Source organism: Megachile rotundata, unplaced genomic scaffold, assembly GCF_050947335.1.
Source record: "Megachile rotundata isolate GNS110a unplaced genomic scaffold, iyMegRotu1 scaffold0092, whole genome shotgun sequence".
NCBI classification, from domain to species: domain Eukaryota; kingdom Metazoa; phylum Arthropoda; class Insecta; order Hymenoptera; family Megachilidae; genus Megachile; species Megachile rotundata.
Genome location: NW_027473389.1, coordinates 304768 through 313881, shown reverse-complemented (window position 1 = coordinate 313881; position 9114 = coordinate 304768). Strand labels below are relative to the sequence as shown.

The 9114-nt window shown below is 49.9% G+C and overlaps 1 non-coding gene across 1 annotated transcript; it reads right to left on the bottom strand.

Annotated features, from left to right (window-relative positions):
- Positions 1-4138: 4138 nt before the first annotated feature.
- On the bottom strand, positions 4139-4330 carry LOC143266215 (U2 spliceosomal RNA). The gene has a single exon (XR_013041283.1). It is a non-coding gene; the product is annotated as a U2 spliceosomal RNA (small nuclear RNA).
- Positions 4331-9114: the final 4784 nt, after the last annotated feature.

The window sequence follows — 9114 nt, the reverse complement described above, 5'->3', positions numbered from 1 at the left end:
CGGCCCAGGAAGTTAGGCCGTCGGCCATGACAGCAGCGAAGAGTTTCGGCGTAGTGTCACCCATCGCGAGCGGGCGCCAGTTCGCCAGGTCATCCCGGTCACCTTTCTTGTAGACAAGAACGGTGTTTGACTCCTTCCAACAGTCAGGAATACGCTCCATTCTGAGGCAGGTGTTGAAAAGCGCCGTGAGTAGCCGCGCCTCCGGGTCAACCCTCTTGAGGTCACCGTAGGTAACGCCGTCAGGCCCAGGGGATGAGTTCTTCATCCTCCCAAGTCGACGACGTACCTCGGTGATCTCAAAGGGCGAGACCAGGAGGTTAGTTCCTCTCGCTTCCTCATAATGGATGGTCGGGAGGGGCCCCGGACAATCCCGGAGAGCATACACCCCTGCGAAGTATTGCTGGACAGTGTCCAACAATACTTCGCAGTGTGGAGAGGAACCCTTGAGTACCTCCCGCACTGCACGCTTCCGGTTTGTCCGAAACAAGCGCTGTATGCGCGTCGCCTCCCGGACGTATTCCTGGCGGTTGGAAGGAGCACCGGTCGCCGACGAACTGTCCGCGCGATGGTCACTCGCCTCCGTCCTCGCTCTGTTTGATGGTCGGCCCTCTCGCCTCCTGGTGGCTGGATTTGCAGCCCGACCGGTTGACACGACCCCATGCTTTTTGAAGAATTCCGCCACTTTCGTAGCGAAAGACTCCAGCCCCTGAGCATCGGAAACCCCTTCAGACAGCTCGACGAGAACTGACCGCTCGGCGCCTATCGCTTCCCGACTGCTTCGCTGAAGCAAGCCGGGTCGTTCGGCACCAGGCGCGCGCTCGACGCTCTGCCTGTCGGGGCACTCGACCTCGGGGAGCCGTGCTCGCCGGACCGGACTGCGCCCAATCCTCCTCCCGCGGCGCTCATCAGAGAACCCAGGGGTAACTGACCCCCGCCCACGCGCCCCCGGCGGCCATCGGGTCTGGACGCTGAGGGGTTGTCTTCGTTCGCCTTGCAAAGCTGGGTCGATAGCCCTTCTTGGGAACTGGAATTCCTCGTTTCTTGTTGCAGGTCTACTACTATTGTTTCTATTGGCACCCCCTCGGCCCGTCCTGTTCTGCCCATTCACGTTCTCATGTCTAAAAACAGAGCCCCGGTGTGACCCGGGGGGATTAGTCGCACTGTTGGCGGCATTACTTAGCCTAGGACAATTACAATTACACAAACAATTATTATTAAAACCGATAGGGCTGGTTCCCCTATCGGTTACGTCCCTGATTATTTTCGGGAGGCCCCGTCCCTTTGTCCTGACCCCACTAGCTCGTGGTGCCCGGGTCAAGTCCTCTTCTCCTGCTCCTCTTGCTTCAATCCGTGGCTGCCTTTCCGGCGTCCTCGGTAACGGGGTCGTCGTTGGTCCCTCCACGGTGGCTTCCTGCCGTCCAGCCATTCGCCTCGTGGTCAGCGGCGTGAAGCCCCGTAATTCCTCCTCTTCTTCCTTCTTCTCCTCCTTTTCCTCCTGCTCCTGTACCGGCGCCGCGATTACTACTGGCGACGACTCGGCTATTGCAGGCAGAACTATCTTTCTTCCTGAGCGCCCCATTACAGGGGACGCTTGGATGGAATTTGCGTCCCCTTCTTCATCCCCCCGGGTGGTCGGTGGGGGGCTCCTCGTCTCCTTCTCCATCTCGGGCGGCAATGTCCTCGCCCGGGTACTCCTTCTTGACATGGGGCGCTCCTCCTGCTCTTTCAGGGTGGCCTCTTCTCTTGCCGTCTCTTCCGTGGGGGGCGTGCCGCCTCTCGCCCCGCGCCTAGTTCTGGGGGAGGTCCGAGGGGGCTCCGTGGCGGCTCTGGCAGCCCGCGACCTTGTGACCGGTGCGGACTCCAGGAACGTTACTTCAACTTTCTCCTTCGGTCCCCTCGGTGATGTTTTCCCTCCCCCTCCGCGCTTCGTGGTGACGGCAATTGCGGCCACCGGCCTGCTACACACCGATGTCGTCGTCAGTGTAAGGGTCCCGGCTGTCGCAAAGGTGCACGTGGCCGCCATCGGCAGGGTGGGGGGCGCTGATGATGTTGGTGCACCCCCTTTCTCCTTAGCTTCAGACACGGGCGGGAGAGACGTCGCCCGTGTCACCCTCCTCGTCGCTGTTGTTGTTGTGGCGGCCACTTGTCCTTTGGTAACCTCCGCATATGTGACAGCCGGGGTTACCCTTCTCGTTGCTATGGTCCGTTGGGGCGGGTCAGGTTGAGGTGGCTCGGTGGAGGCCCGGGTACTCCGCCGTAGTTTTACCGGGCTTTTCTTCTTGCTGGCTATTGTAGGGGGAGTATTAGATGGTGTTATACTCCCCCTTGAACCACCCATTGACACCGACCCGCCACTTGCAGCGCCAGTCTCCGTCGACTTGCCCCTGGTCCTGCCAGCAGGTTGTTCCGGTGTCAGTGCGGTCGACGGTGTTACGGGGCTCGCCGCTGCCGAGGGTCGTCCATCTATCGGACTGGACGGCGTACCGCTACGTCTCTGTATCGCTGCCGTCGTTGTCCTGCCCGTGTTACCGACGGCCCAGCTCGTCAGTAAATTAGTTTTCCCCGTTACCGACTTCGCCGTTGTCGACTTCCCAGCAGCGCTCTTCTTTGCCGGCGCCTTCTTCCCGGCAGCCACGATACTCCGGGCGCTTGTCGCTGTCGATGACATGGTACGGCGTGACGTGGTTGCTAGTGTGGTCGTCGTTGTCTGTCCTGCGGTAAGCGGGGAGGGGGCCTCCCTCGTCGTTTCGGCAATTGCCTCGTCTACTCTAACAGATCGCGTCTCGGTGGAATCCCCCCCGGCTGGGTTTCGATTTTCATTAATACTATTATTATTATTACTTTCGTCCATATCTTTCTCATTTTCATTTTCTCTTTCTTTTTCTTTTTCTTTATTTCTGCTACTACCCGCGATCGGTGACGGGCGCGCCCCAGAGGCACGAGGAGATGCACTTCCCGGGTGCGCGGCAGCGAAATGCGCCTTCACCTTCTTTATCGCATAAGCGCTATCGTCAGTGAAGGCGCATCTGCTGCACACGAAACGCCGGGTCACGCCCTGGTGTCGGAGGCGGAGGTGCTTTCCAAGATCCTCGTGCCTCTGATACGCGCCCGCCCCTTTTTGTAATGCGGCCCCTTCCCTGTAGCAAAATGGACATTTAAACAGTTCTGGAAAGGGGAAGGGGACATGGACTTCGTTATTTACTAATATGCACTCCAGCCGGGGGTTCGTCATCCTGATGTTTAAAATGATTTTAAATAAATAAATAAATAAATAAATAAACTCCCCTAAAAAACTAACCAAGCAAATAGATTAATAAATAGATATATAAATGTTCTAATACGCTTACGCGAGTCAAGTGTTACACTATACTACTAATTTAATAATTAGGTGTCTTAAGATTAATGACTAGATAAATAACTTACAAACTAATGACTAGAAACAACCCAATTATTAAATTAGAGTCAAAAACTAAAATAAAAACGGACGAACGATGTACGGACGACCGTGCGAATCGTTCCGTGCGGCAATTTCGCGATGAAAACCACGAAATTACCACAGAGAGACCGGATACAACTGCTATCGAACTGCACGAGTTGTATAGGGACTCGTGCACCTCGATAATTAACGGCGGAAACAATTAATTAATTAATCTACTGCAAATGAGAACAATAGAATTCTCGAATTGTCTACCTGTAACGATCGAATTCGACCGGTACAGGAGCTCAAAAACTACGCGCAAAAACAGTGACTGGGGGACAGGGGAAGGTGAGCTGCTATCGATTTGAACTAACGTTCGCACCGATAGCAGGGACAAACAATAGGTAAACACCTACTCCGCGAGCAATACCGCGACCGCTGAAGGCGGTTCGCGGCGCGTGTTTCGAAAATCGAAACGTCCACCTGTAAACTCTAAGTTCTACTTAGCGCCTCCAGGGGCACCACTCTACAGCCGCTACACTACTGCCCTCCACCGCCAGAACCAGTCACTCACCGCCAGTCTGTCGCAGTCCCTCCGCCAAGGCACTTCGCGAGTCGCACAGCCGTGCCGCACGTGGACGAACCAACGCGAACGCGGACGCGATAAAACTTTGAACGCAACACTATGACTAGAGGAGTCAGAATATTTTTGCACAATGAATTATGTGGGCCGCGTCCTGCGGCACTGCAAGGCAGGTACGACCCGCGTCGGAGTCGGAGCAAGCCCCGGAGTCCGACCGATTGCAAAAATAAGATTAATATTCTGACTCCCCGATGGGGAGTGTATCAGATATTAAGCTGATAAGAACAGATACTACACTTTGATCTTAGCCATCATGGGGTAGGGGTTTTACGAGTGACTAAAGTTTATTGGTAGCATTATAACGCCTATTTCTTATAGAAAATATTATGTGTGATGTATTGTTCTAAAGCTATAATTCTTCAAATTTTAATGTAATTATCCAAGTGTTGCATGTGCTAAAGTTAATAGTGTTCATAATGTAAAGTGCGGATAATTCCTGTTCAGCGATTTGTTTCGGCTACAACTAAATCTAAAGGAATGTAAGGTTTGTGTAATATGCGGTTGAGGAGTGAAGTCTACCGGTCGATACTTCTTATAATTCGGTGTTGGATGATAGGGTTGAGCAGGAGCTGATTAACTTTTTTAAGATTGGATTTTCGAGGGTGTTTCTTGACCACGGTATCCAACGAGTTTTCTCAAGTTGGCTGAGTGATCAGTGGATCGCTAGTTATCTCCTAGCAAGGAGACGGAGCACAGGCGCGTTTAGGACAAAATCACGAAAAATTGGTAAAATAAAGAACACTCAGTTGACATGTTCACACAGTTATTTCATAAATGCTTGACACTCACGACGGACACTGGATGACGATAACGATAATAATAAATTTGGTTAACAAAAGTCGGTTGAAAAATCTGGAGGAAAAACGGCTAACGTTGTGATTATGCAAGGTTCACACGGATAATGAAATTTTAAAATTAAACGGTAATCACAATTGAACCTTTATCCGGTCGATGGCGTGGCGGTAGGACTAATCCCATGCAGGGGGGATTAACGCGAGTACGCAGCGGCGTAACAAGTCTTAGACGTGCCTAGGCTTATTATTTTTATTTCGGAACAGAGGGCAGTCCGGTGAAACTTCTAATTAAAAACGATTTTGGACACTACTTGTAGCTCAGTTGATTGTTAGTTTATTGAACAAACACATAAATAACAGAACGTACAATTAGTTGTAACGATACAAAGATAATGAAGATTGGTAAAGAAACAATGGTTTGGTTCGGTTATGCGATTTGCGGTTCGTCAACGACTGTGTGCAAAAATCGGTTGCGATAAAAATCTCGAAAAATTTCGGTAGGTAAGGCGCATGCCCGAGCGCTCATCAGTTGGCATTTTTCTCGACTGAGTGCACTGACGCTACCTAATCGCGGTGCGTTCCAGCGCGTTCGAACGATTCAATTCAATTAAATAATGAAAACGATGAATTTTGCAATGGACTATTACTGCAAAATATGAAACGTACATGTATATGATATTATAATTTCATATAGTGAACGACTGTATCTGAAGAATAAAATAGACCGTTTTGCATAATACCAGAACTCAATAAGTCCAATAATACAAAATCTGTGAATTGTGACGGATCGGTGGGGGGGAAAGCCCGAAGGGGGTTCCCTGGAGTGGGGGCAGTTAGGGAAAACGGCCCTCCACGCACCGATGCTCACACCCACGGACGATTTCTTTAATGGGGGCGCCAGTGCTAATGCACTCGTCCGTAGTAATCGCCCTTCCGGCTGCTCTGTCGGAAGCGGGAATCAGAGGGGGTCAGAAAAAAAACTAGTAAAAGACCCGCGAGTTTGTATCCAATAGAAGGTGCTTTTATTCGGGCCTCCAAGTAGGCCACTTAAGCAAAACAGAAAAAATGAATTCGCGTGGGCCCCACGCGTTACAAGCAACGGTCGAGGAAAAGGGGTCGACTCGCCAGTTGCGAGGGAGTTTCCTCGGCATGGTTGGTTGGTACGCACGATTTTTGCCGAACCATGCGCGTGACAAAGTCCCCTTGGTGCAGTTGCTTAAGAAAAACGGGCCCTGGCATTGGGGTAAGGCTCAAGAAACGGCTTTTCAAAATTTGAAAAAAGCCCTGAGCACCACCCCCGTTTTAGCACGTCCTGATTTTTCGTTACCGTTCGTTCTTCAGACTGACGCGAGTCACTATGCAATCGGCGCGGTCCTCACACAAAAACAAAATGGGGAGGAACACCCCATTGTTTACGTGAATAGAGTTTTGACCGCTGCCGAGCAAAAATATTCAGTGACCGAAAAAGAGTGTTTGGCAGTTTTATGGGCCATTAAAAAACTCCGTCCGTATCTCGAGGGGTACTCTTTTACCGTTATTACGGATCACAGCAGCCTCAAATGGCTGCATAATTTAAAAGATCCCACGGGACGATTGGCGAGATGGGCCCTTGATATGCAACAATACTCTTTTTCTATTGAGCATCGTAAAGGAGCCCTCCACCACGTCCCGGATGCACTTTCACGTGCGATAGTACCCTCGAACGACGTCGTCACTGAAGAACCTCCTGTTCACGACTTTTTAGCGGCTCTCAAGGACATTGAGAGTAATTGGTACGCTGACCGCTTGAAAAAAGTAGAATCGCACCCCGCGTCGTACCCCGATTGGCGAGTTGAAGACGGACGTCTGTATTATCACCGTCCGTCTCCCACGCAAGAAATTATCGGAGAGGATGACGATGCGTGGAAGTTGGTTCTCCCCGAGGATCTTCGAGAAAAGGCCATTCGAAATGCCCATGATCCCCCGGCCGCTGGTCACCCCGGTATTGATAAAACATACCAAAGGGTGAGCCAAGAATTTTATTGGCCGGGGATGTTCCGAGACATCCGCCGTTTTGTGCAGCGATGTCCCGTGTGTCAACAGCACAAGGTCGAGCAGCTTGCTCCCGCTGAACACATGGGCCGGCGAATCCCCGAACGGCCATGGGCCGTGGTATCCGCCGACGTAATGGGCCCTTTTCCGCCCGGGCGTGGTCAAGCTCGGTACGTTGTAGTCTTCTTGGACAATTTTACAAAGTGGGTGGAGTGTAAGGCGCTCCGAAAAGCTACGGGGTCGGCTATTTTAACAGCTTTTGAAGACCTCGTGCTATTTCGTTGGGGAGCCCCCGAAATATTCCTCACTGACAACGGTACCGAGTTTTGCAATAAAGAGATTGATTCGGCTTTAGAAGAATGGGGAATCACGCATTACACGATTCCCCCGTATCACGCGCAAGCGAATCCGGTGGAACGAGTTAATCGTGTCCTAAAAACGATGATTTCATCGTTTATTGAAAAGGACCACCGTGAATGGAACGTGCACTTGCACGAATTCCGATTCGCTGTTAATACTGCTGTGCATTCCTCAGCTGGCGAGTCTCCAGCGGTGCTCAACTTTGGAAGAGCCCCACGATCCGTCGGCAGTATTCGACGCGCCGTGGAAGGAGAACCCCTGCTCTCCCGCAGAGACCCGCAAGCCTGGGCACAGCAATCGCGTCGCTTGTTGTTATTGCACGACTTAGTGCGAGAACAATTGGAACGCGCTCACAAGCGACAAGCGAAGTATTATAATGCGCGTCATCGAGACATTAAATACCGGGTAGGCGATTTAGTTTGGCGTCGGAATAGGGTCCTCTCGTCCGCCGCAGAAAATGTGGCCGCGAAGCTGGCGGCCGCCTACATTGGTCCATTTCAGATCAAAAAGGTCCTATCGCCCGTCGTGTACGAGTTGGAGACGACCGGAACCCGAATGGTTCCGAAGGTTCACGTCTCCGACTTGAAGCCGTTTGTCGGTGATGAAAGTATGCCTCGTTACAGAATATAAAAAGAATTTAATAGAAATGCAATTCGCTAGTTAATAATCCTGAGAGCTAGAATTATAATGCACCTTACTTAGGTTTGATTCTCTTTCTAAGCTAATTTAAATGGGCTTTTGCAACTTTAAAAAGATTCGCAATTTTACTCGGTTGTCTAAGGCATGAGTGGTGAACTACTATTACATTACACAAGATGCGCTTGTGACAGGACAATATTCTTTTATTAATTCAAGATTCTAAAATTTATGTCAAATTAATAAATTAATTTAGTACGGAACAATTATTCTTTAACTTAACTCGATAACTAATATGCCCACGGCCCTTTTAGTTAGAACATACATTCACACCCTAAACCAGATAGCCTAATTGGGAGCCTGTTGTTCATTAGCTACTAGGTGATCCAAAAATACCTGAATCAGGTGATCAACATACGTCCAACAGGATAGTAAATTAAAAGCGACTCTACTCATTAATTGCAATTACTGAACTGCTACCCAAAACACATGGGCTTCAGAAACCAAGCTATTCAAATAAGGAGTTCGCTATTCGATGGTTACGAAACTACTCAGAACGAACGCAGAGAATCCGAGGGTGCGTTTCTAGTTCAGCAAAAATAATAATATATGTGTAGTCATAGAGCTTTCGATTTAATGTCTTACCGTTTCTTAGGGCCGAGTATATCACTCTCCTGATCGAGTTTCAGATACAAGACCGCTTGAATGAGGAGCCTGTTGTTCACTGGCTGTTAAGCGATCCAACGTCCAAGTATCCAAATGGTGTATAGATGTCGCCCAATCAAGAATTTTGCGAATCAATTGCCGAGAACGAATTTAATCTTTTTGGTTGAACCGATTTACGCAAGGATGAACTGGTCCGGATAAGAACCAATGCTTTCGTGATAACAGGTTGGCTGGAAAATGGTCTGGAACGGAATTATGAATTAACTCTGCCGGATTCCGAGAATCCGATGAGTATATAAACACGTCGGCGGAGACGATTCGAGAAGTTCGAACCTTCTCGAATCGGTGTATATAGGGTGTCCCAAAAATTACTTTAAGAACCGAAAAGAGGTGGTAGATGGGGCAATTATGAACAGCTTTTTTCATTGCCAAAATATTGGTTAAAGCTCCATTTTCGAGTTATTAGCAAAAAACACTGACCAATGAGAGCGCGCGACAGTGTGAACGATAGCATCGGATATGACGGCCGATTGCCGTCGTAAACAAGCTCATCAATACTGTCGGTA